Here is a 16327-nt window from a genome sequence, read left to right on the forward strand (position 1 = left end):
GTCAGGATGAAACCAAATGCGCCAAGCTCGTCGTGGGAGCTGCTCATTTGGCACACCTTAGCTAAAGATGCTTATAGTGTGACAACCAATCAGTAATTAAGATGTATGTGTGAATATAGCTACTTAACCAATCAGCATTAAGCACTAGTGGCGTGAGACAGTGTGTAGAGAAGGATAAATATGCCAAAGTTGCTTAATAAAGGAGGATGACATGTAGCCACATTGGCTGTGAGTGTCGTTACTCAGCCAACTCTCCAAGGAATTGGGACCCTCCTCACCAAGGAATTGTCATTGCTGTGGGCACTGGCTGTTATTCCAACACCTGTGTCATTTATTCTACTGGAATCCTTGTGAGAAAGGTTGTTCTTCGCCATTGAGATTTTTAGTTGACATTTTTGATCTCAAACAGCCCAAAGTTTTCCATCTCTCAGGTTTCTGATGCTGTTTTTTCCTTTCCAGTCTGTTGTTGGCCAAGGAAGATGCTGCTTAGATTCTGCAGGCCCCCATACATGGATACTGTTATAGGTAAAAATCGATCCAGCCAATTCAATAAAAATAAAATGTAAATTTATTCACAACCGATATACAGTCCCGACAGCCAACAATCAAGGACAGCACTGACCCTGGGATGGAAGCTGGGTGAACACAGATCCGCCTTCTATCGCACCCAATCCCCCCTGTTCACCAATGCCACTTGGCAGAGTCCGTTCTTATACTCTTTTCCTAGCCCGTGGCAGAGTCCCTTTGTCTTTCCTCAGGGTTTTTCATATTCATGACGCCTCTATTCTCCGTCCTGTGCTGGACAGAACCTTGTCTGGGAACTGATGTGCATCCACTCTTTGGTTACCGGAATCCCGTATGCAGATGTATGTCCTTGATGGTCCCCTCTGTCTAAGATGAACATCTCCATGGGCCATCATGGCTGGGCCTCCTCCTGTTCACACCAGTGAGAACGACAATCTCCTGTGCCGGCTGGGTTCACTTCCTATGTTAATGACACTCCTCCTACCCGACTGCCAGCTGCGGTTTCCTCACCCTGTGAAGCAATCCTCTCTTCCCTTGCTACTGTGATTTCAAGGTTTGATATTTTATTCTTTTATATATATATATTTGTGTTCTATCAGTACGAATTACCATAATATACATAACAGGAACCAAGCTGAAAGTTCTCCAGTGCTCCACAGCAACCCAGTTATCCACAGGAGGGCCAAGAGCAGCTCCAGAAGCTCCAAGGGATTCTAACAGTTGAATTTCTGTCCCTCAGGAAAGCAGGGCTGTGTCTGAAGTTAAGGCTCTGACCCTGCACCCACGTTTGCATGGCAGCAGCTGTCCCACACTTTGTGCAAGACACATAACATGTGCCACTCTTAATTCAGCACTGGCTCAGTCAGTCTTATAAAGTTCTAAAAAAAGCTTTGACTGGTCAAAAAATTATTTGTATTTTAGCTGTTTGGGTTTTTTTGTTGTTGTAGTTGTTGTTGTTGTTTGTTTTGGTTTTTGGGGTTTTTTTTGTGGTTCTTTGCTTTGGTGCTCAGAAATCATGGAGGAAGAGGCAGATTTTCTGTTCAACTTGCCTGGCAGTGTGCAGGGGGCAAGAAAAGGAGATGACTTTTTCACCAGCTGGTTAAGGAGCTCTAAAAGCAATTGTGCTGTCCCTAATCAGGGGGTGGGGGCACTGCTAACAGCCTGGATTGCCCCCACCTGTGTTCCCCTCCTTACCAAAATGCTGTGTAGATCCAGAGCCTTGTGCCTTGGCCCAATGGTGCAAAAATCCTCCCAACATCCCTCCGTTGGCAAAAATAAAGGCTTTGTGCTCATTAAGGTGAAAAGCTGTATGGGTGGCCTGCAGCTTATGTTCTTTTGTTGCCTGGACCCCAGGCAGTGCTCACATCTAAATGACTGACCAGCCCCAAGCTGCTCTTAAGACTGATTTGATCAAAGGCGCTGAAGCTCTGTTGAGTGCAAATTCTCCAGGAAAACAAGCATAGGAACTTGGATAATGTTGGTGGCAAAAGCATATTAAAGAATGGTACCAATTCTAGCCTTTATTTTGCCTTCTTTTGCTACCATGCATCAAACTGTGTCAGACTCATCAATGACCTGGGTTCTTCCAGGATGGGGTGTGCAAGGATGATCCCTCAGCTCATGTGTGGACCTGGTGTGCACCAGGCCAGAGACGTGAGTGTCATCCATAGCCAGCCCCTGTCTGCCAAGAGAACAGGGAGCTGCAGCTCTGAGGAACTCAGGGGTGAGGCAGCAAACAGCCCAAATGCCTAGTTTATATCAGTTACTGGTCAGGAGTATTAACTGCTGAGAGATTTTTATCTTCCTGCTTAGAGCTGGAATAAAAGAACCCTGGCAGTTTGCTTTAGCTGTGAAGAGACTCTCTTCAACAGGTTCCAGCTCTGCTGCTTGTTTCAATTAAAAGCAGAGCCAAACTCTTCTGTTGGTCACATCAAACCAACATAAGTTTCAGGAGTCTGTGAAAGACCTAAGAGTGTCAACATTATTTCATTTTATAATACTTACAGTCTTCTAATTCAGCCATGGGATACCTTGGCCATCACTGACTATATCAAATAACTGGAAAAAGCACTGGAAAAGAAGTTTTATTACAATTAAGTTTTAAAAACTAATGAAGAAATTTCATAACAAAAGCCATGTAGTAAGAATACAGTAATTTAAACATCTCAACACTCTTTGATAATGGAGCCTTGAACACCAGTCATGTGCAGTGCAGTCTCAGCTGTCCCTTTGAGGCCAGAGAACTGACAAGGCTCAGGGCTGGGATGAGCCTTCGCCCAAAACCAGCTCCAAGATTGACTGGGAATCAATCCAGAGCAGGGCTCACACAAAGAGCAAAGTCTCAAGGCCAAAGCCAAACCTTCATCACGTTGGATTTGTTTTAACACTGATCTGGAGCAAATTTGCTTGACCTGCAACACCACTCTTACTGTAAAACTTTACATGAGGTACTAAATAAGCACTGTCCTGTCCTGTCCTGAGCTGTGCTGCCCAAATGCTGTTGAGAACTTGCTCTGCCTCTGCCCTGTGCCCCTGGGGCTGCTCTTGGCCAGGAAGCCTCAGTGGGAGCCAGCACTGTCTGCTGCCCCAGCGCACCCACAGAACAAGGCCCAGCAAATAAGAGGCCAATGGAAGCACTGGGCAGCAGCAGAACCCTCAGCAGAGTTCTTTGGACAACCATGGACTGGCCACAATTCCACAGTAGCATGACTCCCAGTCATGCTACCAATGCCAGAAGTAGAGTTATAAGAAAACTGTGGAGAAAAATCAACAACTGACCGTCTGAGCTCGTACAGCTTGCGAATGCCAAGATAGCAGCCTATCAGCACAAGTGGCACAGTGAACACTGTCACCACCGTGCCTATCATGCAGGTCCTGCGCACATCCTGGGGGCAGACAATTCTTGGGAGGCGCACTGCATCCGGGGCATATATTCCTGTTTCATTGATAACGTCTGTGGGAACAATGGGGAGCGTGAGCCTGTGCTGTGCTGCACTGCTGAGCTGGCAGCACGGTGGATACAGGCAGGACATTCTCTGTTTCCCCCAGAGCTGGGGCCTGCAGGCACCTTGCCGGCCCTTGGCACAGGCTGTGCCAGCCAACAAAGCCCAGCAGGCCGGGAGGAGAGCCCGGGGGCAGCGCAGCTGCTTGGGCAGTGGCTGCTGCCAGGGACACGGGCCAAAGCCATCCCTGAGCAGCCACTGCCACCCCTGGCCCTCTCTGTCCCGTGACAGCTCCCCCAGCCCCAGGGGACAGGCTCAGGCCCTCTCAAGAGACACTGGAGCCATCACCTGCTGTGCCAGTGCCTGGAACTGCCTGTTCTCCTGCAGAAGAGGCTGCCAATGAGCCGCTGCTTCTTCCTGGAACAGCCACTTTCTGTGCCAGAATTTGGGTCATCGCTGGAGAAAGAAAAGGGACAGATGGATCAGATGGGACAGTTCCCCATTGGGGAGGTGTCATCTTCAGAAGCTAACACTGGTGAAAGTCATGGACAAGGATCAGGAAATCAGATGAGCTTTTGGGATTGGAGAGGCCCCTCCCTTCTCCAAACCACCACCTCTTGTGATCTGCCTGGAGACTGGGAAATTGCAAGGGATCTCAGGGTGGGCATGGCCCATGGTGCAGTTTGGGCTCCCTGGCAACAGATGCCAAATGCCTTCCTGCAGGGGCTGGGCAGAAGCTGCAGCCAGGCCAGGCTGGGAAGCAGCCCTGCAGGGCGTGAAAGCAGCAGCGGGGCAGCGAGGCTGCCATGGATCCCTTCCTGCTGTGCCGGGCACGGCGTGTCCAGGTGTGCAGCCAAAGGCCCTGGCTGCTGAGTCCCAGGGGAAGCAGGAGGGAAATGCACCCACCACAGCATCTGTCCAGGTCACTCAGCATCTGGCCCAGATGTTTTCCTGACTCCAGGAACTTGCTGTCTCCTCTTTGGTACTGACTGTTGGAGGACCTTAAAAGTACTTCCAGTTCATGTGGATGGATCCCACAAAAATAGGACTCAGCCTGCGGTGTCAGCAGGGAGACACTACTCACCCCTGCCATGGGAGCTGGGATTGTGTGCAGCATCCAGCCCTGGGGCTTGAAAAGTCCTCCCTGCAGACACACCTGTAACTCAACAGCCAGAGAAGCTTCTGTCACCTTGTTCTTCCAGGCTTACAATAATTATTCTCTGAGGGAAACTGGTGAACTAACCTGCAGAAATTCCCAAGGGCTCCAAATCATCTTCCATCCCCACTGCTGGAGAAGCCATCCCAGCACCCTCACCTAGAAGGGAGCACAGATCAGAAGTGTTTCCATGGTGTACTGGAATCTCCTTCTGCCTTAGGGATCTGGGCACTGAAAGGGAGGGAAATGCACTGACCATGGCGTCTCACCTGTGCACTCATCATCTGGTCCAGATGTTTGGCTGCCTCCAGGGATTTTTTGTCTTCTGTATCTTGGGTCTTGTCTCTTCGAGGACATTAGAGAAAGGTAGTTCCTCTTCATGAGGATGGGTCGGATAAGGCCATGGGAGCCAGATGTCAATGGCCATGACCAAAGCAGTACCAGGGGCTGGGGAGCTATGGCCTTGCACCGGTCACTCTCCACACTATTTCCGAGCTCTGTGAAACATCCTTGGAGTGGAAACTGAGGAAGCCCCAGACCTCTGGGGTCTCCCTCCCACAGAGGAAACCCTCCCAAAAGCCCTGAGCAAAACCATCCCCAGCACTTACCGGTGAGCAGGGAGCGCTGTCCCGGGAAAGGGCAGCCAGGCTGCTGGCTCACCTGCTCGCCGCGCTTGCAGCGGAGCAGCCTGGGCAGCCCTGGCAGGCAGGGCCACGGCCAGGAGAAGCAGGAGTAGGAGGCACAGAGCAAGGGCCATGGTGCCTTGTCCTCCGCCAGTCCCACAGCTCTTGCTGCCACCGCTGTCCCGACACCGCTGTCCCAACGTCAGCACCGCTGCTGCCACCGCCGCTGCTGCCGCAACAGTTGTGCTCAGGGACTGACTGCTGGGTCCTTGTGCTGCTGTGCAACCACGGGGCTCTGGGACCTCTGGCACCTCAGAGCCTGCTGTGAGCTCATGGCCAGGGTGCAGTTGTTTCGGGAGCTGGATCTGCCTTCTTCGGGAGGGAGCTCATCCTGCCCAGCTGCTCTGCCCAAGGGCTGTGACACAGTCCCAGCTCAGCTGATCTCACAGGCTGGGACATGAAGGGATGGAGAGCAGCTCCAGCAAGGACTTGGGGTTGCTGCTAGAAGAGAGGCTGGACATGAGCCAGCCATGTGCGTCCAAGGGAGAGTGCCCAGCAGGTTGAAGGAGGTGATTCCACCTCTCTGCTCTGGTGAGACCCCACCTGGAGTACTGTGGAAGAGGTTTTACAGTGATTTCTGTGAGCCATTGAGAAGTTTGATAAGAGGATCCGTGCTAACCCCTGAAAGAATTTTCTACCAAGGTTGTTGACATAGAAACCAAGAAAGAAACAAGGATAAATAAGAGAAACCTACAACTCCCTATTTCAATGAGTATTTTGTTTGTATCTCGTGACCAATGAGTAAAGTGTAAACTTAAGAGCTTTGTAAAAATGGAGAAAAAGCATGCAGGCTAGAATAAAAACAGGGTTTAAAGCCTTCTGGAAATGGAGTGTGTTGCTTTGTAGTGTCTCAGTCTCTAACACGACAGAGTACTGCATCCAGCTCTGGGTCCCCAAGACAGGAAGGACATGGACCTGTTGGATCAAATTCAGAGGAGGGACAAAATGCTCTGAGGGCTGGAGCCCTTCTGCTTTGGAGACAGGCTGGGAGAGCTGGCAGTGTTCAGCCTGGAAGACAGAAGACTCCAGGGACACGTGATTGATGCCTTTCAGTGCCTTCTGGGGGCTTGTAAAGAGATGGGACAGAATTTTTAGTAGAGCCTTTCATGACCAGACCTAGGGGGAATGGTTTTAATCTAAAAGATGGTCAATTCAGACTAGATGAAAGAAACACATATTTTACACTATTGCTTTTGAAACCCTGGCACAGGTTGCCCAGAGAGGTGGACATCCATCCCTGCAGACATTCAAGCTCCTGCTCTGAGCAACCTGACCTAGTTCAAGGTGTCCCTGCTCATTGCAGGCCATTGGGACTAGATGGCCTTTAAATGTCCCTTCCAAGCCAAGCCATTCTGTGCTCCTGTGCACCATCAAAGCAGTGCTGCATTAGTGCTGGGCTGATTATGCTGGCACCTGTATTTTGGTACTTGTGCCATTTAGCAATTGGCCACGAGAGGATTGATGGGCTGGACAGTGAAGTCTGCAAATAGCACTCAGTGTGCTCAAGGAGAAACAGGAGAGGAACATGGCTTCCAGTTCAGATAAATGCCAGCATTTTGCTGCCCATTCCTGGTTAGAGAAATAAAGGAATGTCCTGAAGATCCCTTCATGTGGGTGCATTATTGGCCATATCAGTACTTGTGTTCTGTAAAACAGGTAAGTTGTTACAGCTTCTTGCCACAATTATCCCTGGATAAACCCCAAATACTGCATTGCTCCTTGTCTACTTTCTTCCAAGTCAGGGCAAATTTTGTTCATTACTGAGTGGGACATAGTCATCTGTTCACAAGCAAATTCCTCTTGCCATTCACACAACGGCAAGACTGCTTTGTTGATTTGCTCTAATCAGACTGTAATTAAGGCCTACCTCTCACTAGAATTAAAGCTGATGCATTGGGAGGCAAAGTGTTGAGTCATTTCTCCTGGAGTCTGGCACTGTAGAGAGTTGTTCTGTAAGTAAATGACATTTGAAGATAGGTGTAGTCTACCATACTTCTGGCATACTAGAAGTGAGAAAACAGCTTTTGAAACAGGATTTTATCCTTTCTTCCTCCTCCTCCTCCCAGGAATTTTAATCTCTGAGGTCTAAGCTCTTCAGCTGCCTCACAAACATTGTTTTAATTCAGGCAGGTATCCATGCATTGAGCCACAAATCAGGACCGTGGTGTGAACCTTGAAGCAATGTAGGTTTATAGCACTGAAAATAGTAACCCATTACCCAGGTTAAGCCAAGCATTTCCCAAATAACTCCACATGTCCTCAGAGATGTTTCAAAAGGGATCACTGTTATAGGTGGGAGTGGGAAGAAAGAGTGTCCTCAAAATTAAAAATACAGCTTTCTGAGATCTTTATATTTCTATAAAAAGAGAGTCCAAATTGTTCTTCTACGGAACATTAACTATGAAGTGAATGACAGATTGTCAAAATAATTCCTTGGCGAACCAAAAAAAACCATAAATAAAAACAAGTTTACATTTGATAATAAGTAAACCATCATGCTGAGGAAAAACCCAGACCTGCAAAAACTAAAATGAATTAGGCTGTATCGTCTGTCTCAATACAAAAAAACCCAAATACTGAAAAGAATCAGAGATCCTCAAGGGCATTACTAAATATAGAAACTTCCAGGTACTGGGAAAAATGAAGGAAACTGTAGTGTGCAATTCAGAGATGTAACATCGAATTTATTGGTGGATTTGTTGCAAAATTTCTGAGAGCAGAGTGGAAAAGCATAGGGGCTGATCAGAGCACGTGTGGGCATTTACAGCAGTCTGAGGGATTTACAACTGGAGGGAGGAAAAGCAGCACACAATTCCTGGGACAATCTCTTTGCTGGCTGTGGACTTTTTGACAGTCTGTCCCCTGGGGCTGGGGGAGCTGTCATGGGGCAGGGAGGGCCAGGGGTGGCAGTGGCTGCTCAGGGATGGCTTTGGCCCGTGTCCCTGGCAGCAGCCACTGCCCAAGCAGCTGCGCTGCCCCCGGGCTCTCCTCCCGGCCTGCTGGGCTTTGTTGGCTGGCACAGCCTGTGCCAAGGGCCGGCAAGGTGCCTGCAGGCCCCAGCTCTGGGGGAAACAGAGAACGTCCTGCCCGTATCCACCGTGCTGCCAGCTCAGCAGTGCAGCACAGCACGGGCTCATGCTCCCCATCACTCCCACAGATGCAGCCGGCACCACAACACGTGTTCCCGATGCCCAGAAGGGCCTCAGAATGGGTTGCTGTTGGGGAACCCTTTATTTCCATGTGATAAGGGCAAGTTGGGCCATCTGTTTCTGCCAGGAAATAATTTGGAAGTGCTCAACTGAACCTTGAATCAGAGCTTCCCCACTGCAGTTCATGTCTTTGATTGTAATTCGGTCCTAACAGACAGTTTTATAAACCCCTCCCCTTATTTTGTATTGTTATAGCATATTTTATTACTAATGGGTTGCTCCTTTCCCCCCTGTGATGTTGGTTTTGCCCCACTCGTCCATCTCTCCAAAGACCTGCCCTTTTGTTCACTGTTCCTCCTCCCATTGCATGTCAGCCCCTCTCCAAGCCTGCCCCTTGCTCTAGAGACTTCCCTATCAATTTTGTATCCTTCGGAACCCCATTGGTTTGTTTAAGTTCTTCCCCTCCCCTGTAATCCCCAATTGGTTTAAACCTTGTATTCCCCGCCTGGTGTTCCACCCTCAGTTTCTCCCAATTGGCTAAAGATTGGATCCTCCCCTGGGACCCTGCCAAGTTTGGAAGTTGGTGTATGCCTTTAATGCAGTGTTGGTCTGCCCCGATCGTCTGTAGAATAATCACCTTTGGAAAACATAGAGCAGACCTCACCCTGTTCCTTGTTCCTACCCTCAGGGCATTCCTACCCCCAAGGCAGTCCACCTGTGCTGTAGAGCAGCTGTGCCCTGCAGCCACAGCCCAGATTCGACAGTTTTCTGGGGGCGGCCCAGTGCCACTGTGGGTGTGGGCAGCTAGTGGGGCTGAAGAAATGGGGCAACACAGCACTTCCCAAATCAGCTCTTCTGCTGCAATAAAGAGATGGAGCTGTGACCCAGTGTCCTGGTGGTAGCAGCAGCAAAGCCCACCCGGCACCAGCAGTGGCTGAGCTCCGTGCCCAGGAGCAGCCGTGGATGGCCACGGTGTGGGCAGGCAGGAGCCAGGCAGGGGCTGCTGTGCCCAGCAGCAGGGCCCCGAGGGGATGGGGCAGCCCATGCTGAGCGTCCCTGGGCTGAGGGCACATTTCCTTCCGTGGCATCATCTGGGCCTGTTCTTCCTCCAGGGGCATGCCCAGGAAAAGAGGGAAACCACCTAGAAAGTGCATGCCTTGAGGTCAATGGAATGAGGCTGGACTCTGAAGGAAGTCCTTCATAGCCTGAGGGGTGAGCTCAGAGCCCAACAGAGACTGAACCTGTGGCACTCCCAGATCTCTTATGAGCAGAGAGGCCATTTGCCCCCAAGCCTCATCTGTTCCCCCAGGGACACGTGGTGAGCACACACAGAAGGTGGCTCAGCCCTGTTGCTGCTCCCTGAGTGTTATGTTTGGCTCCCTCTAAAGGCACACAGCAGCTTTGGATCATCTCTGTGCTGTGCAAGGGGCTGGGGGCCCCCAAAAATTGTGCAGGGAATTTACTGTATGTGGAAAGGTGTGCAGGGGTCAAGGGACACCTGTAAATAGAGCAGGGGTCTGGGGTCTCTTGTGATGGCACACAGGGGGATTTTAGGGTGGCGGAGGATACCCATAAGATGTGCAGTGGGTTTGGGTGTCCCCTAAAGTGTGCAGCTCCCCTGATGGCCTGTGTTGCATTACTTTTGTAAGCTATGGCATCAAGTCCTCCACTTTTGAAATAGGGGTCAAAGGCCAGCACAGCGCACAGCACGGCCTCGGTGGGAGCGGGGCAGGGCTGGGGCTGCCTGCAATAGTGGGAATGGCCAACGTGAGTTGAATTTTGGACGTGACATTGCTTTGGCATGTAGAACCATGAAATGTCTCACGTGTCCAATATTGTATAGCTCGCTTCTTGTGAAAAACAGCTAGATTGCACATAGCTACCAGCAGGGACACACTCTCCTTGCTGGAAGGGCACCTCTTGAGATCCATTCCCACAAAAACCTGCCCCGGCCATGAGGTCACAGCACGCAAACGGGTCACAGCAGGCTGAGGACACAGCAGGCCCTGAGGTCACAGAGGTGCCAGAGGTGCCAGAGCCCCCTGGTTGCACAGCAGCAAAAGGAGCCAGCAGTCAGTCCTGGAGCACAACTGTTGCGGCAGCAGCGGCGGTGGCAGCAGCGGTGCTGACGTTGGGACAGTAGTGACAGGACAGCGGTGGCAGCAAGAGCTGTGGGACTGGCAGAGGGCAAGGCACCATGGCCCTTGCTCTGCGCCTCTTCCTCCTGCTTCTCCTGGCCGTGGCCCTGCCTGCCAGGGCTGCCCAGGCTGCTCCGCTGCAAGCGCGGGGAGCAGGTGAGCCGGCAGCCTGGCTCCCCTTTCCCGGGACAGCGCTCCCTGCTCCCTGGGAAGCGCTGGGGATGGTTTTGCTCAGGGCTTTGGGGAGGGTTTCCTCTGTGGGAGGGAGAGAGCCCCGACGGGCCCTGGACAGCTCCAGCCATCCTTCCAGGGATGTTGCACAGGGCCTGCAAAGAGGGTGGAGAGTGACCAGAGCCAGTCCAGAGCTCCCCAGGCCCCTGTGCAGCTTTGGCCTTGTCCACTGACATCTGGCAGCCAAGACCTTACCCGACCCCCTTGCAGTGCCCAGTTCCCTAAAGCAGAGGGGGATCCCAGCACACCATGGAAATGGGTTCTGATCTGATCTGTGCTCCCCTCTAGACGAGCATGCTAGGAAGGCTTCTCCAGCAGCTTGGCTCCATGAAGACTTCCAGCCTCTTAACCCTCCAGCAGGTATGTTGTCAATGTTCCTAAAAGAATAATCATTGACAGCCTGGTAGGCACCAGGTGACAGGAGCTTCTGTGGCTGATGAGTTACAGGTGTGTCTGCAGCAAAGACTTTTCAGGCTCCTTTCCTGGTTGCTGCACACAAGCCCCACTCCCATGGCAGGGGTGAGTAGTGTGTGCCTGCTGACCCCATAGGCTGAGCCCTGGTTCTGTGGGATCCTTCCCGGGGAAAATGCAAATACTTCTCTTAAGGTCCTCCAAGAGGGAGGAACAAACCTATAGGAGACAGGAAGTCCCTGGAGGCATCCAAACACATGAATAGGGTCCTGAGTGAGGTGGACAGGCAGCGTGGTGGGTGCATTTCCCTCATGCTTCCCCTGGGACTCAGCAGCCGGGGGCTTTGGCTGCACATCTGGACACTTCCTGCCTGGCACAGTGGGAAAGGATCCATGGCAGCCTCGCTGCCCCGCTGCTGCTGCTGCTTTCATGCCCTGCAGGGCTGTTTCCCAGCCTGGCCTGGCTGCATCTTCTGCCCAGCCTCTGCAGGAAGGCACTTGGCATCAGCTGCGAGGGAGCCCAAACTGCACCATGGGCCATGCCCACCCTGAGATCCCTTGCAACTTCCCGGTCACAGGGCATTTCCAGAGGGGTGGTGATTTGGAGGAGGGAGGGCCCTGGTCCCGCTCCAAAGCTTGGATGACTTCCTGAACCTTATTAATGTGTTTGACAAGCATTGCCTCCTGACGATGCCGCCTTCCCATTGGGGAAGAGCCCCACCTGATTCATCTGTCCCTTTTCCTTTCTACAGAGATGGAAGCAAAGCCTGTGGTGAAGATTGAGTTTCCCGGAGGAAGCAGTGGTTCTGTGCCAGCCTCTGCTGCAGGAAGGGAGGCGATGCCAGGCACAGGCCCAGGAGGTAATTGCTGTGCCTCTGGGCCTGAGCCCTGCTGAGGCTTGAGCTGCCCTCTCTGCTGCTTGGCAGTGCAGGCACAGCCCCGACAAGACTGGCACAGCCCAGGGGAATTATCCTGAGCAGGCTCAGGGCACTCGGGTTCTGAGCAGTCCTGCTGGGGTCCCTGCGTGGGAAACACTTCCTGAAACCTGGGAGTGACTGCACGGAGTGCGCATGGTGGGGAAAGGACAGAGGGGGAGAGCAAGGCTCCAGTGTGTCCTGAGAGAGCCTGGATATGTGCCCTTGGGCTGCGGAAGCTGTCCCAGCAGAAGGAGGGACGGAGGTTGGGAGGGACACTTGTGGCACTGCCTGCTGCAGTTTCCCCCAAGGATTTAGTGTGGATTTCCTCTGTGGGAGGGAGAGAGCCCCCACGGGCTCTGGGCTCCTCCAGCCACCACTCCAGAGATGTTGCACAGGGCCTGCAAAGAGGGTGGAGAGTGACCAGAGCCAGTCCAGAGCTCCCCAGGCCCCTGTGCAGCTTTGGCCTTGTCCATTGATATCTGGCTCCCACGGCCTTACCCGACCCCCTTGCAGTGCCCAGTTCCCTCAGGCAGAGGGAGATCCCAGCACACCATGGAAATGGGTCTGATCAGATCTGTGCTCCCCTCTAGATGAGCATGCTAGGAAGGCTTCTCCAGCAGCTTGGCTCCATGAAGACTTCCAGCCTCTTAAGCCTCCTGAAGGTATGTTGTCAATGTTCCTAAAAGAATAATCATTGACAGCCTGGTAGGCACCAGGTGACAGGAGCTCCTGTGGCTGTTGAGTTACAGGTGTGTCTGCAGCAAAGACTTTTCAGGCTCCTTTCCTGGTTGCTGCACACAAGCCCCACTCCCATGGCAGGGGTGAGTAGTGTGTGCCTGCTGACCTCACAGGCTGCGCCCTTGTTCTGTGGGATCCATTCACCTGAAATGCAAATGCTTCTCTTAAGGTCCTCTGAGAAGGAGGAACAAACCTAGAGGAGACAGGAAGTCCCTCGGGACATCCAAACACATGCACAGGATCGGGAGTGACCTGGAGAGACAACGTGGTGGGTGCATTTCCCTCATGCTTCCCCTGGGACTCAGCAGCCGGGGGCTTTGGCTGCACATCTGGACACGCTGTGCCAGGCACAGCAGGAAGGGATCCATGGCAGCCTCGCTGCCCTGCTGCTGCTTTCATGCCCTGCAGGGCTGTTTCCCAGCCTGGCCTGGCTGCAGCTTCTGCCCAGCCCCTGCAGGAAGGCATTTGGCATCAGCTGCGAGGGAGCCCAAACTGCACCATGGGCCATGCCCACCCTGACATCCCCTGCAATTTCCCAGTCTCTGAGCACATCTGGAGGGGCAGCTCCTTGGAGGAGGGAGGGCCCTGGAGCAGCCCCAATAACCTGGTCTTTCTCCTGAATCTTGTCCATTACTGAGACAAGCATTGCCTCCTGAAGATGCCACATTCCCATTGGTGAACAGCCTCACCTGATGGGGCATTCCCTTCTCCTTTCTGCAGAGATGGAAGGAGAGCCTGTGCTGAAGGCAGCATTTCCCAGAGGAAGCAGTGGCTCCATGGCAGCCTCTGCTGCAGGAAGGGAGGCGATGCCTGGCACAGGCCCCGGAGGTAATTGCTGTGCCTCTGGGCCTGAGCCCTGCTGAGGCTTCAGCTGCCCTCTCTGCTGTATGGCAGTGCGGGCACACAGCATTACCTGACCCCCTTGCAGTGCTCAGTTCCCTATACAAGGGGATCCCAGCACAGCATGGAACAGTTCCCATCTGTGCTCCTTTCTAGACTGGGAACGTGACTTCCGTCATTTGTTAAAGCACAGTTTAAGGATCTTGGAGCTTGGTGGTGGTAGGTTATCAGCAACCCTTCGCTAACAGAATAATCATTGTCTAAGTGTAATCATTGTCCAGAGTAATATTCCTTTGTGATTTCCCTTAAGATCCTCCAAAGTTTGATGGATTCTGGAAATCCTGGCCTCCAAATTTGTACTCTTGTACCCAACAATGATCTCACAGGATTGCTCTCAGTGGGAGGAAGGAGCATTTAGCTGTCCATCTTCCTCCCGTGGGAAATGCCAGTGTGTCCTTCCATGTGCTCTGTGCAGCCAGGGAGAAGAGCAGAGAGGGAAGGGGCCGGGCCCAGGGCTGTGCCCCGGGGCTGAGCCTTTGGCAGCTCCTTTGCCAGCCCCAGGGAGCCTGAGCTGCTCCTGCTGCCACTGCCAAGCCCTGGCCCTGCCCGGGGCTGGCTTTACAGCTGCTGGCAGCTCCAGGGAATCCTTTCTGCCCTGACTGCCCTGCAAGGGGCTCCTTCCATCCCAGTGTGGGGCCACTGCAGGCACGAGGTCCCCCTGCTCCTGAGTGGGAGGCAGAGCTGAGGGAGTGCCTTGGAGGGCACCAAGAACCCAGGTGCCCTCACTGCCACTCAGGCCTGAAGGAGAACCTTCAGCAGGGTCAAAGGAACTGTTCTGTCCTGCCTTTCTTTGCAGATGACCCTGATGATGATCCTGATGATGAAGATGAGCCTGTTGACAAAGATGATCCTGTAGACGAAGACTATCCTGTGAATGGAGACGATCTGGATTCCCAACGCATACCCATTACTGAGCCTCTGGGCGATGCTGAGGGTAGGTCAAGGCCTTTCTCCTGGGAGAGCTGCCAGCTCAGAGCCCAAAGCTGGGCCAGGGGGGCATCGCTGCAGGTGCCAGCACAGAACCATGCACGTGTGTGCCCTCACCCTGCGCGATCCCCTCACCGCTCCTGCGGCTCAGTGATGCCCGTGCAGATCAGCAGAGATGGCAGAAGCTTCTGTGGCTGTTGTGTTACAGGTGTGTCTGCAGGGAGGACTTTGGTGGATGTTGCAGGCAGGCCCAGCTCCCATGGCAGGGGTGAGTAGCGTGTGCCTGCTGACCCCACAGGCTGAGCCCTCGTTTTGTGGGATCCATTCCTGGGAAATGGAAATATTTCTCTTAAGGTCCTCCAAGAAGGAAGAAGAAACCTATAGGAGCTAGTACATCCCTGGAGGAATCCAAACATCTGGAAAAACTCCTGAATGGTGTGGACAGCCAGCGTGGTGGGTTCATTTCCCTCAGCCTTCCCCTGGGACTCAGCAGCCGGGGGCATTGGCTGCACATCTGGACACGCCATGACAGGCACAGTGGGAAGGCATCCATGCATCACAGGCCATGCACACCCTAAGATCCCCTGCAATTTCCCAGTCTCTGAGCACATCTGGAGGGGCCGCTCTGTGCAGGAGGGAGGGCCCTGGAGCAGCTCCAAAACGCTGGCCATTTTCCTTCTCCTTATCCATGTCTTTGACAAGTGTTGCCTGGAGCAGAATGGCACAGCACAGAGGAATTACGGTGTGCAGGCTCAGGGGTTCGGGTACTGAGCAGGCCTGTGCCAAAGGGCAGCAAAGTGCCTGCAGGCCCCAGCTCTGGGGGAAACAGAGAACATCCTGCCCGTATCCACCGTGCTGCCAGCTCAGCAGTGCAGCACAGCACGGGCTCACGCTCCCCATTGCTCCCACAGATGCAGCCAGCACCTCAACACATTCTGACATCATCTGGAAAAGCATGAGAAGAGTTTTCTGCTGGGGAACACCTTGTTTGATTAAGTTGATGGCCATTGTGGCTGGTGCGGCACTGTGCCTGATGATGTGCTGTGCAGGAATCTGGTATTGCTGGAAGAGAAAATCGTGAGTGTTTTGCGATTCTCCACCTCAAACAGCTACCTTTACAGGCTGCTCATAGTCAGGGAACATTCCCAGAGAGTCTGCAGTGGAGTTGTGGCCAGTCCATGATTTTCCAAATAACTCTGCTGAGGGTTCTGCTGCTGCCCAGTGCTTCCATTGGCCTCTCAGTTGCTGGGCCGTGTCCTGGGGGCCCCGCTGGGGCTGCAGCCAGTGCTGGCTCCCACTGAGGCTGCCTGGCCAAGAGCAGCCCCAGGGGCACAGGGCAGAGGCAGAGGGAGGTGGGGAGGAGAAAGAGCAGGGCCGAGATTGCCCTTGAAAGGCAGAGGCACTCTGGGGCCCGCTCTTGGCCAGGGACCCTGCCCAGAGCCGTGCCCTGCTGGCCGGGGCCTTGAGGGGCAGCTGTCCAGCTGGGCCCAGCTGTGCCAGCAGCTCCAGCCGTGCTGGGGAGCCTTGCCAGCTCTGGGCCCTGCTGTGCAGGAGGGTCCCTGTGTGCCACTGGCAGCTGGGGCCTCAGCCTGCTCCTCTCTCCACAGGTGC

At 53.2% G+C, this 16327-nt stretch overlaps 1 long non-coding RNA gene across 1 annotated transcript; it reads right to left on the reverse strand.

The window, feature by feature from the left end:
• Positions 1 to 4550: 4550 nt before the first annotated feature.
• Positions 4551 to 5144, reverse strand: LOC135302220 (uncharacterized). Its single transcript, XR_010363919.1, has 3 exons — positions 4893 to 5144; positions 4711 to 4782; positions 4551 to 4623 (listed from the first exon to the last, which is right to left on the reverse strand). It is a non-coding gene; the product is annotated as an uncharacterized LOC135302220 (long non-coding RNA).
• Positions 5145 to 16327: the final 11183 nt, after the last annotated feature.

The sequence above is a fragment of the Passer domesticus genome, chromosome 6, assembly GCF_036417665.1.
Source record: "Passer domesticus isolate bPasDom1 chromosome 6, bPasDom1.hap1, whole genome shotgun sequence".
In the NCBI taxonomy this organism is placed as follows: Eukaryota; Metazoa; Chordata; class Aves; order Passeriformes; family Passeridae; genus Passer; species Passer domesticus.